At 38.1% G+C, this 20,881-nt stretch overlaps 2 pseudogenes; one reads left to right on the top strand and one right to left on the bottom strand.

Moving 5' to 3' along the window:
• The window catches only part of LOC142845705 (vomeronasal type-2 receptor 116-like), a 38,301-nt pseudogene extending 35,601 nt beyond the window's left edge, over positions 1-2,700 (bottom strand).
• LOC142839899 (diacylglycerol O-acyltransferase 2 pseudogene) overlaps positions 1-20,881 on the top strand; it is a 177,410-nt pseudogene that overhangs the window by 111,774 nt on the left and 44,755 nt on the right.

Raw genomic sequence — 20,881 nt, 5'->3', positions numbered from 1 at the left:
TTGCCACACCTTCTGCATAATCCAGAAGGGAGGGACATTCTGTTTGAATTATGCTTAGAAAATAACACCGTTTATACTAACGCCCTGTTTTCAGTCCACTTTAATGTTGCCTTGCTTGCCACAGTTGAAACACTTGACACTTAGATTTTTCTTCAAAACTCTGGAAATCACCTCTCCTATCGAAGCATCATCATGGTCATGAGATTTAATATGGATTATTTCTCAGACCCATTTCCCCAAGTGTTTTGATCTTACCTTTAAAGGCATAATTATCCTTTGCATTAAGAATTAGCATGTTCCAAAGCCAGAGATTCAATTATCATTTGTCTAGCTTCTGATTTTGGTATCATTTTCTTTACCACTGATATCAATCTTGTATGAAATTAGTGAAGGTTTCTTTTGGGTCCTGTATGACCTTAGTAAATTACTCAATCTTCTTTCTTCTGCAGTTCTGCCCCAAGCAGTCAGAGCTGCTGCATGGCATAAAGCCAGGAATTGGCCATCATATAGGAATTGCCTTTCTCTATTAGAAGCTAAAGATAAATAGTAACCCAACTGTAAACTCTCCCATATATGATTGTGACCTGCTTTCAATATATGCTGGTACAATAGTAGCATAATGCTTTTGGAAGTAAGCAACCAATATCAGGCTAGACTTAAGACCCACCCCACAAGATAGAGTCCAACCAATGCTGCTTGGGTGGCAAATAACCTGAGATTAGATAGTCCAGCGACCTACATGAGAACCAAATATTACTGTTCCACTAAAAGAACAGCAATAAAATAACTCCCAGTGACATTTTATTGTACTCTTAGATGAGTGTCTTGTTTAGCCATCATCACAGAAGCTTTTATCCATAGGAAACTGAAACAGATATGGATACCATGTACCTAAAATTGGAAAATATGCAGAGAAAGTGTTCTTTTAACTTTCAGTCATAAATGAGATGTCTCCCTCAAATACATCTCCACAGGACTCAGGAAATCCTATGGAAGGGGAGGCAGGAAGATTTTAAGATCTAGAAGGCATGGAGGATACCAACAAAACAAGGACACGTAGACACATCAGGAATGACACACATATGAATTCACATAGTCTGGCAGCATTCACAAGGCATGCACATGTCTAAGCCAGATAAGGTCTTAGCACTGGAAGGCAAAGTAAACACAAGTCCCATTCCCTAATCCAAAGGCTTTCTCCAGTTGATAACCATTACAAAGGAAAAAAATCAGTTTTTTTTCCAATGGAGTCTCATTGGGTATACAGTCCACACTTAAGGGCAGGTCTCATGTCCAGCAGAAGATGAACAACACAACATGAATCCCATAATATTTTTGGAGAACTTTTTGTTTTGTAATGCATTATCTGGGCATTATCCACTTAAAGAACACTCTGTCCCTATCTGTCTGTCCATCCATCCATCTCTCTGTCTCTCTATCTTCACACATTGATACATACATACATATGTATGCATATATTTATCACCCATTGATACATAAATATATACATATATGTATACACACATATATTATTTTCCAATTTTGTTTATATGGGTTTTCTTTGTGGGTGAAAGTGTGTCTCTATGTCTGTAAATGTTTCTTATACTTTGTCTTTGACTCTTTTGACTCTGTTTTTTTTCTATTGGGTTTTAAAGATCTTATACTATTATTTTATAATAATATTATTGTTTTGTTTTCCAACTAAAAAGAGAATGAAAGGTATGTATTTGGATAGGTGGGACAGTGAGGGGGGACCTTGGAGGAGTAGGGGAAGGCAAAACCATAATTAGAATATATTGAATAAAAAAATCTATTTTCAATAACAAAACAATAACATCAAATACTAATAGAATCAATTCTCCAATTAAAACACACAGATTGACCTGACAGATTAAAAAACAAAGTCTATCTATCTTTGATTACCAAGAGACACGTCTTGTTTTTAAAGATATTTACCAGCTTAAAGTAATAGACAAAATTACTCCAAAAAAAAAGGGACCAAGTAAGAAACAGGCATTGCTAAACTAGTATCTGACAAAAAAGACTTCAAACTAAAACTAACCAGAAGAGATGATGAAAAACACTTCATTCTAATAAAGGGAAGAGTTAACCAGATCTTTTACTCCCCAGAAAAAGAATGTTCCTTATACTCATTAGAGATATTCCATGCCAAGGATGGTATTGTGATTGTAGATGATAATAGTGGGTATAATTCAGTGACAACACAGTACGAAAGAGGGTTAGGAATGTTTTAATAATAAGGAGAGAATTGAGTCTCAGAAAGGAGAAGCTAGAATGAAGAAAACTAGAATAATTTTGTTCTCTTTGAAGCTAAGAAACTAGTAAATAGAAATAAATTAGAAATAGTTATTAGGATATGGAGTAGAAGGAGTAATATGGAAGATGTAGGCAGCACTGATGTGTGCACACAGAGTATTTCTAGGTATTATCTATTTGAAAATAAGACAAAAATAAAGAAATGAAAAAATGAACTTACTGATGATAGAGGCTGTCACTGCTTGGATCTTCAGTGATGGAATCATATACAATAGTATGCAGTGGGAAAAATGCAGTAACCACCATATCCCCACCCTTATACACACTGACTCCTGTCTTTGTAGAACAGTGAGAACGGTCAAAGGAGTAGGCAGAGCTGTAATACTGCAGAGCCGGAAACATAAAAAGCAGAGGGAACATCATGGAGTATCTATAAAGTCAAACTCTGTAGAGTTTGAATTTTCAGAGCCAGTAGGTATATATATATATCCCATGTATCTGTGCCTTTTATGTAAATTCCAATTTTACTTGAACCACTCTCATTCCCAAAGCTCCTTCTACTCAGATTTCTAATATTCCCATGACAGATCCTGAAAAACATTCTTCCTTGGAGGATCACATCTGGGGTCAAACTTTCAGGTTAAAAATGTTACCACATAATGGAAAATATGATTGAGGCTCATGTTCTCCAGTCCCTGGTGCCATGATTTCATCTAGTTTCACTAACAACAGAGCGACCCCGTGAGATGAATCACTCCTGGAAAGACTTGACCAAGCTGGTGTCAAAAAAATTTTCCCTTCAGCTATAGATGAAAATATTGTCATGAGGGATGGGGAATGGTTAGTTATGAATAGTCAGTGGATAGTTATGTTTTTTATCATTCACAAAGCCTTGGGTTTAATCCCTGGCAGCACATAAACTGAGCATTGTTATGAGCATCTGTAATCTCAGCACTGGAGGATCAAGAGAAAGGAGAAGCAGGGAGTCAAGATTATCTTTATATACTTAGGATGCCTAAGATCTACCTGTACTAGAGATTATGCTCCAAAAAGTGTTCTTATAATCCATCTATAAATCCACAGCACTTATTTTGCCTAATGTTCTGGTTTTCTTATAGTATGTGGTGTACCTGTCCCTCCCACCCTCTAAAACCAACAGAAAATCAACAGGAAACATTAGCCAATTCTTCTACCACTAAGAACATTAAAACAAAATATATAGACATATATCTGTTGCCCTGGAGGAAGGGAAAATATCAAGGAAGTGAAATAACTCAATGTCATATTGTAGTGGTATATTATGTCATCATATACTTTCTAAATAATGATGTATCCTACTAGGTTTATAAAATGTGCCAAGTTCTAATCCACATAAATTATTAATAATATGAGAAATAGCATGGCTAGGATAAAGCACGGAGTATATGGGACCTATTTGTCCTTTGTTTTCTACTTCCTCTCAGCCTAATGATGCTTTACAAATAAAGGCTACTAGCTTTTTGTGTATTTATGTGTGTCTGTGTTTGTGTGTGAACATCATGTGAAAGCCAGAGGTTGAAATTAGATGTCTTTCTTAACTCCTCTACATCTTAGCTTTTCGAAACAGAGTTTCTTAGTGAAACCAGAACTCTCTAATTTAGGTAGACCAAATGGGCAAATGCCTTCACAAGGAAGTACTGGGATTACAAGTGTTCAGTTTTTTTTATGTCAGAACTAGTGAACTAAACTCAGCTTCTTATTATTTTATGGTCAACTTCACAATGTCCCTAGCTCCTAGAGACTACAAATTTTTAAAAAATAATACTTTAAATGGGTGGGTAGTGGTGGTGCACACCTTTAATCCCAGCACTCAGGAGTTAGATGCGGATCTCTGTGAGTTCAAGGCCAGCCTGGTCTACAAGAGCTAGTTTCAGGACAGGCACCAAAGTTACAGAGAAACCTTGTCTTGAAGCCCCCCCCCCAAAAAAAACTTTTAATAGCTTTTACTTGGAAACATGTTAATATTATTCTTTCAAAAGGCATCTATCACAAAGACAGAAAGGTATAGAATAAACAATGAATTCCAAAAATTTTTTTTTGTGAAAATGTTGATTTGCAACACTTTAATTCTCTACAACACTGATTATTGAATAAAGATCCTCTTGCGTTCTAGGCAGGTGATTTTCTAAGGGATATTACCAGTCCATAAATCCATATTTGTTTCATGCTATGATGTTGAAACTATGGGTTTATAGGTTTAAATTACTGCTAAGCAGTAATTCTTTTGTACACTAGAAAGATTTGTCAATTGCATTGTTTTAATAAAATTTTGATTGTCCAATAGCCATGCAGGAAGTATAAGCAAGACAACCAGACTAAGAGGATTCTGGGAAGAGAAAAGGCAGAGATTCAGTCACCAACCAGATGCAGAAGAATCAAGATGAGACGACCTCACTGAGGAAAAGTAACAAGTCATGTGGCTAACCATAGACAAGGATTATGGGTTAATTCAAGTTGTAAGAGCTAGTTAATCATGAGCCTGAGATAATAGGCCAAACTGTTTATAATTAATATAAGCCTATGTTTGTTTCTTTAGAACTGAATGGCTGTGGGCCTGGGTTGGACAGAAATTTCCATCTACAAATGGTACCAAAATGATTGGCAAGAATTTTCACATAAAGTCTAAGAAACCTTTTTTTCTTTTCTTTTTTTAATGAGGATTCTAGACAGACAAGAACAGAGTCAGGTACAGCTTTTTGGTAACAATCTTTTCTCCAGTAGGCTCTGTTTTCTAGAAAGAAGCAGAGATGAGGCTCCTTTTAAAGAGTCTTCCTTACTCAGCTTTAGTTGAAAAACTTCACAGTTTGTTTAAGAGGCCTTTCCAACAAACACTTAAATGGTGTTTATGAGCAGCTGGCAGCATTCTTCTTTGTGGTGGCACGAACCAAAAAACAGAGTTGTGGCAATAAATCTGGCTCCTGCCAGTAACTCCATTATGAAACCAGAATCATCTCAGAAATCTAATGTATGTGGTGGAGCCTGCTGCCAAGGCTGCTGCTTTAATCCCAGTTCTGCTGCTTAGCTGGTTAAGGATTCATGTTGTCAGAAGATGGTAGAGACATACTCTAAAGACATATTTGGATGGAAAAATAACCTTTAAGTGATCTACAGTGTTTTGAAAATAGACATAGGGTTGGGAGAGAAAGGAGCAACAGCTGCTGAAAGGCATTTGATTATAAATCTGCTAAATTAATCCACCCTATATATTTAAAAAAATGCCTTGACAAGCTGGGCGGTGGTGGCGCACGCCTGTAATCCCAGCACTTGGAAGGCAGAGGCAGGCGGATCTCTGTGAGTTCAAGGCCAGCCTGGTCTACAAAGGGAGTTCCAGGACAGGCTCCAAAGCTACAGAGAAACCCTGTCTCAACAAACCAAAAAAAAAAAAAAGCCTTGACTTCAAAATTTAAATAAAAAGATCCGTTACCTTGGAGAATAAGTTTACATTTGTTTCCAGAGAAAACAAGAGGCTGTGGATTCATTCTTGGTTAAGAAAAATATGTTTGATTGAAAAATACACCCTGAAATATTTCAAAGCACCTCTGTTGCAGTTTCTTCTGAGTTCTGCAAGGAGAACAGCTTCAAGGCTTCTGGTTGAGATGATCCAGTCTCACAGAATATTGCACCTAGGACTGGACCATGATTCTTATTTTTCTTTGAATCTCCATAAGATTACCATAGCCCCCAATCAGCAGAAAAAAGCCTAGAAAACTATGCCCATATTCCTAAAAATTAGATTATGGATGTTTGTCTTTGCTTAGTATGTGAGTTACAAATTGTTATAGATAGTAGAGCAGACCAAGATAGGAGGGACCACACACCCAGTGCGGCACCCCACTCTCTAGGCCCTCCATATTGAGGCATAACCCTGGGCCTCTCTCCCACCTGCCTCAGCTTTTCTAGCGAGCCAGAAGGCAAGCTTCCAGCAGGTAGGCTGCTCCAACACCCCAACCCATCCATTGGACCCTGCAAGCTGAAAGTCCCACTCTGCCCCCATACCCTCCTAACCCCCGTGACCGCAGAGGAACTCTGAAATACAGGCTGTAACTATATAGACAGGACTAAATGGGGAGTGGCCCCCCACCTAGTGTGGCACCCCACTATCTAGGCCCTCTATAACAGGACAAAACACCAGGCCCCTATCCTACCTGCCTCATCTTCTCTAACTAATCAACAAGCAAGCTTCCTGGTGAGAGGCTGCTCTAATAACTCCACCCCATTCATTGGACCCTGTAAGCTACAAGTCCTACTCTACCCCAAACCCTCTTATCTTTTGTAACATCAGAGGAATTCTGATACACAGGCGCAAATATACACAGTGGACCAAGAGGTAGGTGACCACACACCCAGTGGAACATCCCAAACTCTAAGCCCTTCATACCTGGGCAAGACCCTGGACCCCTCCCCTAACTGCCTCAACTTCTCAAGACAGTCAGCAGGCAAGTTCCTGCAGGTAGGCTGGTCCAACACCCCATCCCATCAACCAAACCCGGCAAGCTACAAGTCCACTCTGCTCCCAAATCCTCCAGTCCCCAACAAGCTCAGAGGAACTCTAAAACACAGGAACTATACAGAAAGGACCAAGAGAGCTCTGAAACATAGGTGTGGCTACCTAGAGAGGACCAAGGGAGGAACTCTGAAACATAGGTGTGGCTACCTAGAGAGGACCAAGAGAGGAACACTGAGGCACAGGCTGCGACAGCACAGAGAGGACCAAAACAATGATCCAAGAGAGCAGACCAAGAGAGACCTCAGCATTGACACAGTGATATTACAGACCAAGAACAGTTCCCAAAGACACAGACAACAACTCTAAGGATTGGATCAAGAGGCAAAGACCCAGCTGGAGCCAACTGGAGGAAGAGATAGGTAGGTGCCAATGCAAAAATTCATTCAACAACCTAAAAAGCAAGATGGTGATACCAAAGTCCAGTGGTCATACAACAGGAAGACATGATCATTCTAATCCAGAAGAAGCAGAAGAAAATCAGTTTAAATATGAATTTATGAGGATGATGTAGAACTTTTAAGAGGAAATGAAAAAATTTCCTTAATGAAATGGAGAAAAAGACAAACAAAAATTGGAAGAAATCAAAAAAGTCTCTTAAAAAAACCTCATGAAAATCAAGAAAAAAACAATCAAAGAGGTGAGTCAAACAGTCCAAGTCTTAAAGAATGAAATAGAGGCAATAAAGAAACACAAACCAAACAAATTCTGGAAATGGAAAATCTAGGTAAATGAATGGAAACTACAGAGAAAAGCATAACCAACGGAATACGAAAGAAGGAAGAGAGAATATCAGGTGTTGAAGATACTATTGAGAAAATAGATTCATCAGTCAAAGAAAATATTAAATCCAATAAATTCTTAACATAAACATCCAGAAAATCTGAGACACTATGAAAAGTCCAAGCCTATGAATAATAGAGATAAAAGGAGGAGAAGAAATTCAGCTCAAAGGCAAAGAAAATATATTCAATAATATTACAGAGCAAAACTTTTCAGCCTAAAGTATGATATTCCTATGAAGGTACAAGAAGGTTTCAGAACACACACACACACACACACACACACACACACACAAGATCTCTTGCCATATAATCATCAAAACACAAAACATACAGAATAAAGAAAGAATATCAAGAGCTACAAAGTAAAAATGTCAAGTAACATATAAAGGCAGATCTATCAGAATTACACCTGACTTCTCAGTAGAAACCATGAAAGCCAGAAGGTCCTGGACAGATGTGCTGCAGAAACTAAGAGACCACTGATGCAAGCTCTGACTACTGTATCCAGGAAAATTTTCAACCACAACCAATGGAGAAAGATATTTCATGACAAAACCATATTTAAACAATACCCATCCTCAAATCCAGGAATACAAATATACTTGAAGGAAAACTCCAATGCAAGGAAGCTAACTGCTCCCACAATAACACAGGCAAAAGATAACCTCACACCAGCCAACCCCAATGAAGCAAAACAAACTAACCCTACCACTGAAAAAAGTAACAAGAATTAACAATGGACTCAATACAACTATAAACAGACACAGGCTCAGAGAATGGATATGAAAGCAGATTCTTCCTTCTGCTGTATACATACCTTAACCCTAAAGATGGACACTACTTCAGGGTTGTGGTTTGTGAAAAGATTTCCAATCAAATGATCCTAAGAAACAGGTGGGTGCAGTGATCCTAATATCGAACAAAATAGACTTCAAACTAAAATCAATCAGAAGGGATGGAGAACTCATCACAGGAACATTCCATCAAGATGAAGTCTCAATTCTGAACATCTATGCCCCAAATACAAAAGAACTCATATATGTAAAAGAAACATTTCTATAGCTTAAACCATACATCCAACCACACACACTAAGAGTAGAAGATGTCAACACTCCACCCTCCCCAAAGGGCAGCTCAACCAGACAGAAACTCAACAGAGAAATAAAAGAACTAACAGATATCATGACTCAAATGGCCTTAACAGACATCTATAGAACATTTCAACCAAACACAAAAGAATATAACTTCTTCTCAGCACCTTATGAAATCTTCTCTAAAATTGACCACATACCCAGTAACAGAAAAAAACTCAAAAGATAAAAAAAATGGAACAACCCCCTGTATCTTATGGGATCACCATGGTTTAAAGTTAGAAGTCAACAACAGTACAATTTTTAGAAAGCCTACAAACTCATGGAAATTGAACAATCCTAATTGAATCAACCCTGGGTCAAGGAAGAAATAAAGACAGAAATTAAAGACTTCCTATAATTCAATGAAAATGAAGACACAACACACCCAAACCTATGGGTTAGTATGAAAACAGTGCTAAGAGGAAAGATTATAAAACTAATGTGCATACATAAAGAAAGTGGAGAAATCTCACAATAGTGACTTTACAGCACATCTGAAAGCTCTAGAAAAAAAACAGACTCACCTTGGAGGAGTCAGTGACAGGGAATAATCAAATTGAGGACTGAAATCAATAAAATATAGAAACAAAGAAAACAATACAAAGAAGCAGTGAAACAAAGAGCACCTCAAACAAAAAATCAACAAGATAGACAAATTCTTATCGAGATTAATCAAAAGGCAGAGAGAGAACATCCAAATTAGCAAAATCAGAAATGAAAAGATCACAACAACAGACACCAAGGAAACACAGAGAATGATTATGTCATATTTCAAAAACTTCTACTCCACATAAATGGAAAATTCTAAAAGAAATGAGTAATTTTCTGGATAGGTACCAAATACAAAATTAAATCAAGACCAGGTGAGCAATTTAAATAAACACATGGTCTGCAATGAAGTAGAAGCAGTCATCAAAATCCTCCCAACAAAAAGTAAGTAAATAAAAGCCCAGGGCCAGATGTTTTCAGTCCAGAATTCTACTAGACCGTCAAAGAAGAGCTAATACTTATACTTGCTGTGGGACAATGATCTGTACCCTGTCAATTGTATTTTAATAAATTGCTGATTGGCCAGTAGCCAGGCAGGAAGTATAGGTGGGACAGCCAGGCAGGAAGTATATCTGGGAAGCAAGAATAGGAGAATTCTGGGAAGAGGAAAGATTCAGTCTGCAGTTATCACCCAGCCACAGAGGAGGCAAGATGAGAATCCCTTGCTGATAAAGGTACCAAGCCACATGACTAATACAGAAAAGAATTATTGGTTAGAATGTAGGATGTCAGAGTTAATAAGAAGCCATAGTTACTAGGCCAACCCGTTTATACTTAATGTAAACCTCTGTGTGCTTATTTGGGACTGAACTGCTGTGGTACTAGGCAGGACAGAAATCTCTGTCAACATATGCTTGTCAGAGTGTTCCACAAATAAGAAACATAGCCATCCTTTTTATGAAACTACAGTTTCCCTGATGTCAAAACCACACAAAGACTCAACCAAGAAAGAAAATTACAGAACAATCTTCCTTATGAACTCAACAAGACACTAGCAAGTTGAAACCAAGAGCACATTTAAAAAAAATCACACACCATGATCAAGTCAACTTCATTCCAGAACTGCTGGAATGATTCAACATTGGAAAATTTATCGATATAATCTACCATATAAATAAACAGAAAGAAAAAAGTATATGATCATATTATTAGATGCTGAAAAATCATTCCACAAAATCTAACACTCTTTCATTATGAAGGTCCTCAAGAGATCAAGGATAAAAGAAATATATGTAAATATAATAAAAACAATATAGAATATGCTGTTTGCCAAAATCAAATTAAATGGAGAGAAACTCAAAATGATTCCACTAAAATCAGGAACAAGAAAAGGGTGAACACTCTCTTTATATCTATTCAAAATAGCTCTAGAAATTCTGGATAGACCAATAAGACAACAAAAGGAGATCAAGGGAATTCAAATTGGAAAGCAAGAAGTCAAACATTCACTATTTGCAGATGATATAATAGTATATATAAGTGACCCCCAAAACTCTACCAGAGAACTCCTACAGGTGATAAATATCTTCTGTAATGTTGCAGGATACAAGATCAACTAAAAAAAAAATCAGTAGCCCTGCTATAAACAAAAGATAAAGAAGCTGAGGCATAAATCAAAGAAACATCACTTTTCACAATAGCCACAAATAACATAACATATCCTATGGTAACACTAACCAAAGAAGTTAGAGACTTGTTCAATAAGAACTTTAAGTTTCTAAAGAAAGAAATTGAAGAAGATACCAGAAAATGAATAGATCTCCCAAGCTGTTGGATAGGTGGGGTGAATATAATAAAAATACCAACCCTACCAAAAGAAATCTATAGATTCAATGCAATCCCCATTTAAATCCCAACACAATTCTTCACAGACCTTGAAAGAACAATGATCAACTTCGTATGGAAAAAAAACACAGGACAGCCAGAACAATTCTGTACAATAGAGGAACTTCCAGAGACATTACCATTCCTGAATTCAAGCTCTATTATAGAACTACAGTAATGAAAACAGCTTGGAATTGGCAGAAAAACAGACAGTTTGACCAATGAAGTCAAATTGAAGACCCAGATATTAATCTACATGCCTATCAATACCCAATTTTTGACAAAGAAACTAAAATCATATAATGGAAAAAAAGAAAGCATTCTTCAAAAAATGGTGCTGGCATAATTGGATGTCAACATGTAGAAAAATGCAAATAGATCCATACTTATTCCCATGCACAAAACTCAAGTCCAAATGAATTAAAGACCTCAATATAAATCTGACCACGTGAACCTTATAGAAGATAAAGTGGGAAGTAACCTTCAATGAATGAGCGCAGAAGACCACTTCCTAAATATAACACTAGTAGCACAGACACTGAGGACAAAAATAAATAAATGGTACCTCCCAAAACTGACTAATTGCTAAAGACATCTATTTTCTTGCAATTAGTGACTTTCACTGCAATCTACTCTGAAACATATTTCATGATAGCTGCCTAGTTACCCATGGATGTTAGACCTCACTTCCCTCCTTAAGGTCTATGTTTATTGACCCACAGGTCAGGGGGCAAGATCATAAAAATTTCTTTGTTCAGATCTAATGCTTGGTGCCCCTGCTGTAAAAGGTGGGCTCAGAAACTAGCCTTTTGCCACAGCCTAACAAATATTATCTCTGGCTGTGGTCTCAGCTAGTTGATAAGCTTCTGTGCCCCACAGTGTTTTTTATTTTTATTTTTAAGTTTGCTTCTGGTTTTCCTGGGATCTGGTTTCTGGAATAAAATTTGCTTCTGGTTTTATTAGACTTGGTGGTGTTCCCATCTTTGTGCAACCCCCCAGTATCCAACAATCCCAGCTAAGACCCTAAGCAATAGAGGAGAGATTGCCCAATCTTGACTTGCCCTATAGTAAGACTGATGAATATCTTAAATATCACCATAGAACCTATATCCAGCAACTGATGGAAACAGAGGCAGAGAACCACATCGGAGCACTGGCCTGACCTCCCAAAGTCCAGTTGAAGAGTCAGAGGAATGAGAATGTGAGCAAAGAGGTCAAGACCATGGTGGGGACACCCACTGAAACAGTCTACCTGAGCTAATGGGAGCTCACCAACTCCAGCTGGACTGGGAAGGAACAAGCATAGGACCAAACTAGTCCCTCTGAATGTGGCTGACAGTTGCATGGATGAAGCAGACTGAGGGTCCACTGTCAGTGGCACCAGGATTTATCCCTACTCTACGTACTGGCTTTTGGGGAACCTATTCTCTTTAGATGATACCTTGTTCACCAGAGGACCTGCCCCCAAAGAAATGTGTGTTACCCTCTCTGAGGATTGCATGGGGATGGGGTGGGACTTTATATAGAGGTATGGGATGAGGAGAGGGAGTAGGAACTAGGATTGGTATGTATAATATAAAATATAACTTGTTTTCTTTTTTAAAAAAAATAAAGAAAAAAGAAAAAAATTTAAAAACTAATATTGGAATTATTTCAGAGACACCACAGTCAGAAAGAGGGTTAAGAATGGTTGAATAATGAGAAAATTGAGTCTCAGAAAGGAGAAGCTAGAATGAAGAAAATTAGAATGCTTTTGTTCTTTTTGGAGCAAAGAAAGTAGAAATTAATTTAAAAAAGTTCTTGAGATAAAGAGTAGAAAGAGCAGTATGGAAGATGTACATAGCGCTGATGCATGCACACATAGTACTTCTAGGCATTATATATTTAAAAATAAGACAAAAAATGAAGAAATGAAAAAATGAACTTACTGATGATAGAAGATGTCATTGTTTGGATCTACAGACACGGAGTCAAAGAAAATAGTATGCAGTGGGAAAAATGCAGCAACCACCATATCCCCACCCTTGTAGACACTGACTTCTGCCTTTGTTACACAGTGAGAATGGTCAAAGGAGTAGACAGAGCTGGAATACTGCAGAGCCAGAAACATAAAACGCAGAGGGAACATCATGGAAGTATCTATAAAGTCAAACTCTCTAGAGTTTGAATTTTCAAAGCCAGTAGGTGTATACATATCCCATGTATTTGTGCCTGTTTATGTAAATTCCAATTTTCTTTTTGGCTATGATGACCACTGTCATTCCCAAAGTCCCTTCAACTCAAATTTCTAATATTCCCTTGATGGATTCTGAAAAACATTCTTCCCTGGAGCATCACATCTGGGGTCCAAATCCAGGTTTAAAAATAGCACATAATGGAAAATATGTTTGAGGCTCATGTTCTCCAGTCCCTGGTGCCATGATATCATCCAGTTCCACTGACAACAGGGCTCCCCACTGAGAAAAAGATCTTCTGGAAAAAGATTGGCCAAGCTGGTGTACAGAGACTTTTGCCTTCTGCTATGGATGAAAATATTGTCATGAGGGATGGGGAATGGGTAGTTATGGATAGTCAGTAGATAGTTATGTTTTTCTATCATACGAAAAGTCTTGGGTTTGGTCCCCAGCACCACATAAACTGAGCATTATTATTAGCATATGGAATCTCAGCACTGAAGATCAAGAGACAGGAGAATCAGAGAGTCAATGTCATCTTTATATACTTAGGATGGTTAAGGTCTACCTGTACTAGAGATTATGATTCAAAAAGTATTTTTTTTTGCGATATGTCCGTAGCATTTATTTTGCCCATTTTTTGTGGTTTTCTTATAGGATGTGGTATATCTGGCCCTCATCCCCTCTGAAATAGAAGAAAATCAACAGAAAATATTAGTAAAGTCTTCTACCACTAAGAACATTGAAAACAAAATATATAAACATATATCATTTGTCCTGGAGCAAAGGAAAATATCAGGGAAATGAATTAATTCAGCATCATATTATAGTGGCATATTATGTTATCACATCTTTACTAAATGATGATGTATTTTGTTTGGCTTATAAATTGTGCCATGTTCTAATCCACATAAATTATTAATAATATGAGAAACCACATGGCTAATAAAGCATGAAGTGTACGGAACTTATTTGTTCTTTGCTTTCAATTTCTCCCAACCTATAATGCTTTGAAAACTAAAACTACTAGAGTTTTGTGTGTGTGTATGTGTGTGTGTGTGTGTTTGTGTGTGTGTGTTTGTGTGTGGACATTATGTAGAATTAGATATTTTTCTTACCACCTCTACACCTTAATTTTTTGATAGTGTTTCTTATTGAAACCAGACCTGCCTAATTTAGGTAGACCAAATAGGCAAATGACTTCACAAGGAAGTGCTGGGATTACAAGTGTTTTTTTTTTAATGAACTAAACTCACGATCTTATTATTTTATGGTCAGCTTATTCTACAGAGTGAGTTCTAGGACAGCCAAGCATACACAGAGAAGCCCTGTCAAAAAAAAACCCCAAAATTAAAGAAAAAATTATAAAAATTTAGAAAAACAAAGCCATGCAAAGATGGAAAATACAGAGAGGGGTGAGTGTCTGCCTGCCGGGCAGGCCTGAAGGTCTCCGCAAGGGAGTGCAGGCACCTTCAGCTTGTGCTGCAGGATCTCCCATGTCCTACTCGACCCTGCCCTGCTCGCCACATTCACCCTTTTGTCCACGGTGTTCTTGGGCTATCAGGCGTCCCTGTTTCAGTCCTGAGGAGTTCCATCTGGACGGGTGAGTGTGTGCTATCCCGGGGTGGCCTGTCCCGGAAGAGAGCACAACCCTGTCTTCCCCAGTTCCTGCTGCCGGGATGTCTTTGTTACACACGACCCAGCCTCCTCCAAGCCTGCCCTGTAGTCTGCATGGTCCTTGGCTCAGGAACAGTTTCCTGTTCCTACACTAAGGCTACCCACCCAGAGGGGTAAGGGTCTGCCTGGTGGGCAGGCCTGAAGGTCCCAGCAAGGGAGTGCAGGCACCTTCAGCTTGTACTGCAAGGTCTCCTGTGTCCTACTCAACCCCGCCCTGCTCCCCAAATTAGCCCTTTTGTCCTCCATGTCCTTGGGCTACCAGGCATCCCTGTGTCAGTGCTGAAGAGATCCATCCAGACAGGAACAGTTCCTGCTCCTGCACTGAGGAGATTCACCCAGAGAGTCAGTCACAGCAAAGACTGGACCAAGACACCAGGCCTCTCCTGGCTCCATTTGAAGGAAAAGATGGGCAGGCGCCAATGCAAGAATTCCTCCAACAACCTGAAAGGCAACATGACATCACCAGAATCCAGGGATCCCAAAACAAGAAGAATTGAACACCCTACTCCAGAAGAAATAGAAGAAATTGACTTTAAACGGAACTATATGAAAATAATAGAGGACCTTAAAAAGGAGGTGAAAAACTGCCATAAAGAAATAGAGATGACAAACAAAAAGGTAGAGAAAATGAATAAATCTCTCAAAGATACCCAAGAAAAACAAGAAAAAGCAATCAAACAGGTAAGGGAAACGGTTCAAGACTTGAAAAGTGAAATGGAGGTAATGAAGAAAACACAAACCGAGGGAAGGCTGGATATGGAAAATCTGGGTAAATGAACAGGAACTATAGAGACAAGTATTACAAACAGAATACAAGAGATAGAAGAAAGAATCTCAGACACAGAAGATACTATAGAGGAAATAAACTCACTGATTAAAGAGCAAAACAAATCCAACAAATTCTTAACACAAAACATCCAGGAAATCTGGGACACCATGAAAAGACCAAACCTAAGAATAAAAGGGGTAGCAGAAGGAGAAGAATTACAGCTCAAAGGCCCAGAAAACATATTCAACAAAATTATAGAAGAAAACTTTCCCAACCTAAAGAAGGATATTCCTATGAAGGTACAAGAAACATACAGAACACCAAATAGACTGGATCAAAAGAAAGCATCCCCATGCCATATAATAATCAAAACACAAAACATACAGAATAAAGAACAGATATTTAGAGCTGTAAAGGAAAAAAGGTCAAATAACATATAAAGGGAAACCTATCAGAATTACACCTGACTTCTCCATGGAAACCATGAAAGCCAGAAAATCTTGGATCGATATGCTACAGACACTAAGAGAACATGGATGCAAGCCCAGACTACTATACTCAGCAAAGCTGGCATTCACCATCAATGGAGAAAACAAGATATTCCAGGATAAAAACAGATTTAAACAATATGTTGCCACGAACCCAGCATTACAGAAAATACTAGGAGGAAAATCACAAACCAAGGAAGCCAATAATACCCATAATAACACAAGCATCTGACAACCCTCTACCAGCACAACTCAAAGAAAGGAAAGACACAAACTCTACCACCAAAAACAATAATCGGAGTTAACAACCACTGGTCATTAATATCACTTAATATAAATGGACTCAATTCACCTATAAAAAGGCACAGGTTAAGAGAATGGATACGAAATTAGGATCCAACATTCTGCTGTTTATTAGAAACACACCTCAAACTCAAAGACAGACACTACCTCAGAGTAAAGGGTTGGGAAAAGATTTTCCAATCAAATGGACCAAAGAAACAAGCAGGTGTGGCTATACTAATATCTAACAAGACTGATTTCAAACTAAAATCAATCAGAAGAGATGGAGATGGACACTTGATACTCATAACAGGAACAATTCATCAGGAGAAAGTCTCTATCCTGAATATCTATGCCCCTAATATAAAAGCACCCACATACGTAAAAGAAACATTACTAGAACTCAAAGCACACAGCAAACCCCACACTCTAATAGTAGGAGATTTCAACACTCCTCTCTCACCAATGGACAGATCAACCAGACAGAAAATTAACAGAAAAATAAGAGAACTATTGGATGTAATGAACCAAATGGACTTAACAGACATTTATAGAACATTCCACCCAAACAGAAAAGAATATACCTTCTTCTCAGCATCGCATGGAACCTTCTCAAATATTGATCACATAAGTAGTAACAAAGCATACATCCATAGATACAAAGAAATTGTAGTAACCACCTGTGTTCTATCGGATCACCATGTAATAAAGTTAGAATTCAACAACAAGTCTAATCCCAGAAAGCCTACAAAATCATGGAAATTGAACAGTCAACTACTGAACCACCCCTGGGTCAAGGAAGAAATAAGGAAATTAAAGTCTTCCTTGAATTCAATGAAAATAAAGACACATCATACCAAACCTATGGGACACTATGAAAGCAGTGCTAAGAGGAAAGTTTATAGCACTAAGTGCCCACATAAAGAAAACAGAGAAATCACACATTAGAGACTTAACAGACCACCTGAAATCTCTAGGAAAAAAAGAAGCAGATCACCCAGAAGTTTTAGAAGACTGGAAATAATCAAACTGAGGGCTGAAATTAACAAAAATAGAATATCTTGCATATCACCTTAGAACCTTCATCTGGCGATGGATTGAGATAGAGACAGAGACCCAAATAGGGGCACCGGACTGAGCTCTTAAGATCCAAATGAGGAGCAGAAGGAGGGAGAACATGAGCAAGGAAGTCAGGACCACGAGGGGTGCACCTACCCACTGTGACAGTGGAACTGATCTATTGGGAGCTCACCAAGGCCAGCGGGACTGAGACTGAATAAGCATGGGATGAAACCGAACTTTCTAAACATGGCTGACAATGAAGGCTGATGAGAAGCCAAGGACAATGGCACTAGGTTTCGATCCTAATACATGAACTGGCTTTGTGGGAGCCTAGCCTGTTTGGATGCTTACCCTCCTGGGCCTGGATAGAAGTGGGAGGACCTTAGACTTCCCGCAGGGTAGGGAATCTGACTGCTCTTCATTCTTGAGAGGGAGGGGGAATGGAATGGGGGGGAAGTGGGAGAAGGAAATGGGAGTGGGGGGAGGGGACAATGTGTGGGAGGAGGGGGAGGAAAATGGGAAATGGGGAGGAGGCAGAATTTTTTTCAACAACTAAAAAAAATAAAGAAAAGAATAAAAAAAAAATAAAAATAAAAAAGAAGAGAAACATTTTAATTATATCCCCCCCCCCAAAAAGAAAATGGAGAAAGCACACATTAGAGATTTAACAGCACAGCTGAAAGCTCTAGAAAAAAGAAGCAGATTTACCCAGGAGGAGTAGAAGACTGGAAATAATTAAACTGAGGGCTGAAATCAACAAAATAGAAACACAGAAAACAATACAAAGAATCAATGAAACAAAAAGCTGGTTCCTGGAGAAAATCAACAAGATTGACAAACCCCTATCCAAACTAATCAAATGGCAGAGAGAGAACATGCAAATAAATAAGATCAGAAATGGAAAGGGGGACATAACCACAAACACAGAAGAAATTCAGAAATCATTAGATCTTACTACAAAAGCCTGTATGCCACAAAATTGGAAAATGTGAAAGAAATGAACACTTTTTTAGATAAGTACCATATACCAAAATTAAATCAAGACCAGGTGAACAGTTTAAATAGACCTGTAAGTCGTGAGGAATTAGAAGCTGTCATCAGAAACCTCCCTACCAAAAAAAGCCCTGGACCAGATGGTTTCAATGTAGAACTTCCAAGAAGACCTAATACCTATACTCCTTAAGGTGTTTCACAAAATAGAAAGAGAAGAGTCATTGCCAAACTCCTTTTATGAAGCTACAGTCACCCTGATACCAAAACCACACAAAGACTTAACCAAGAAAGAGAATTACATACCAATCTCACTAATGAACACTGATGCAAAAATTCTCAATAAAATACTGGCAAACCGAATCCAAGAACACATAAGAAAAATTATTCATTACAATCAAGTAGGCTTCATACCAGACAGGCAGGGCTGGCTCAACATATGAAAGTCTATCAATGTAATCTATCATATAAATAAACTGAAGGAAAAAACCATATGATCATTTCATTAGATGCAGAAAAAGCATTTGACAAAATTCAACCCAGCTTTATGATAAAGGTCTTGGAGAGATTAGGGATACAAGGTTCATTCCTAAATATAATAAAAAGCTATATACAGCAAGCTGACAGCTAACATTAAATTAAATGGAGAGAAACTCAAAGCCATCCACTAAAATAAAAAACAAGATGAGGTTGTTCACTCTCTCCACACCTCTTCAATATAGTCTTGAAGTTCTAGCAATAGCGATAAGACAGCATAAGGAGATCAATGGGATTTGAATTGGAAAGGAAGAAGTCAAACTTTCGTTATTTGCAGATGATATGATAGTGTACATAAGCGACCCCAAAAACTCTACCAAAGACCTCCTACAGCTAATAAACACCTTTAGTAACGAGGAAGGATACAAGATCAACATCAAAAGATCAGTTGCCCTCCTATACACAAAGGATAAAGAAGCAGAGAGGGAAATCAGAGAAGCATCACCTTTCACAATAGCCACAAATAGCATTAAGTATCTTGGTGTAACTCTAACCAAGGAAGTGAAAGATCTATTTGAGAAGAACTTCAAGTCTTTGAAGAAAGAAATTGAAGAGGATACCAGAAAATGGAAGGATCTCCCTTGCTCTTGGATTGGGAGGATCAACATAGTAAAAATGGCAATTCTACCAAAAGCAATCTATAGATTCAATGCAATCCCCATCAAAATCCCAACAAAATTCTTCACAGACCTTGAGAGAACAATAATCAACTTTATATGAAAAAAAGAAAGACCCAGGATAGCCAAAACAAGTCTGTACAATAAAGGTACTTCCGGTGGCATTACCATCCTTGACTTCAGACTCTATTACAGAGCTACAGTAATGAAAACAGCTTGGTATTGGCACAAAAGAGAGATGTTGACCAATGGAATAGAGTAGAAGACCCGGATTTTAACCCACAAACCTATGAATACCTGATTTTCGACAAAGGAGCTAAAAGTATACAGTGAAAGAAAGAAAGCATCTTCAACAAATGGTGCTGACATATCTGGATGTCAACTTGTAGAAGAATGAAAATAGATCCATATCTATCACCATGCACAAAACTCAAGTCCAAATGGATTAAAGACCTCAATATCAATCTAAACACACTGAATCTGATAGAGGAGAAGCGGGAAGTAGTCTACAACACATGGGCAGAGGAGATCACTTCCTACGTATAACCCCAGTAGCACAGACATTAAGGGCAACGTTGAATAAATGGGACCTCCTGAGAATGAGAAGCTTCTGTAAAGCAAAGGATACTGTCATTAAGACAAAAAGACAACCTACTGACTGGGAAAAGATCTTCACTAACCCTGCAACAGACAAAGGTCTGATTTCCAAAATGTATAAAGAACTCAAGAAACTACACTTTAAAATGCTAATTATAACCCAATTAAAAATGGGGCACTGATCTGAACAGAAAATTCTCAACAGAATAAGTTCAAATGGCCAAAAGACACTAAGGTCATGCTCAACCTCCTTAGCAATCAGGGAAATGCAAATCAAAACAACTTTGAGATATCATCTTCCACCTGTCTGAATGGCTAGAATCAAAAACATCAATGATAGCCTTTGCTGGAGAGGATGTGGAGTAAGAGGAACACTCATCCATTGTTGGTGGGAATGCAACTTGTGCAACCACTTTGGAAATCAGTGTGGCAGTTTCTCAGGAAATTTGGGATCAACCTACCCCAGGATCCAGCAATACCACTCTTGGGAATATACCCAAGAGATGCTCTATCATACTACAAAAGCATTTGTTCAACTATGTTCATAGCAGAAGCATTTGTAATACCCAGATCCTGG

Source organism: Microtus pennsylvanicus, chromosome 1 (assembly GCF_037038515.1).
Source record: "Microtus pennsylvanicus isolate mMicPen1 chromosome 1, mMicPen1.hap1, whole genome shotgun sequence".
In the NCBI taxonomy this organism is placed as follows: Eukaryota; Metazoa; Chordata; class Mammalia; order Rodentia; family Cricetidae; genus Microtus; species Microtus pennsylvanicus.
This window is presented reverse-complemented; position numbering and strand designations above follow the sequence as displayed.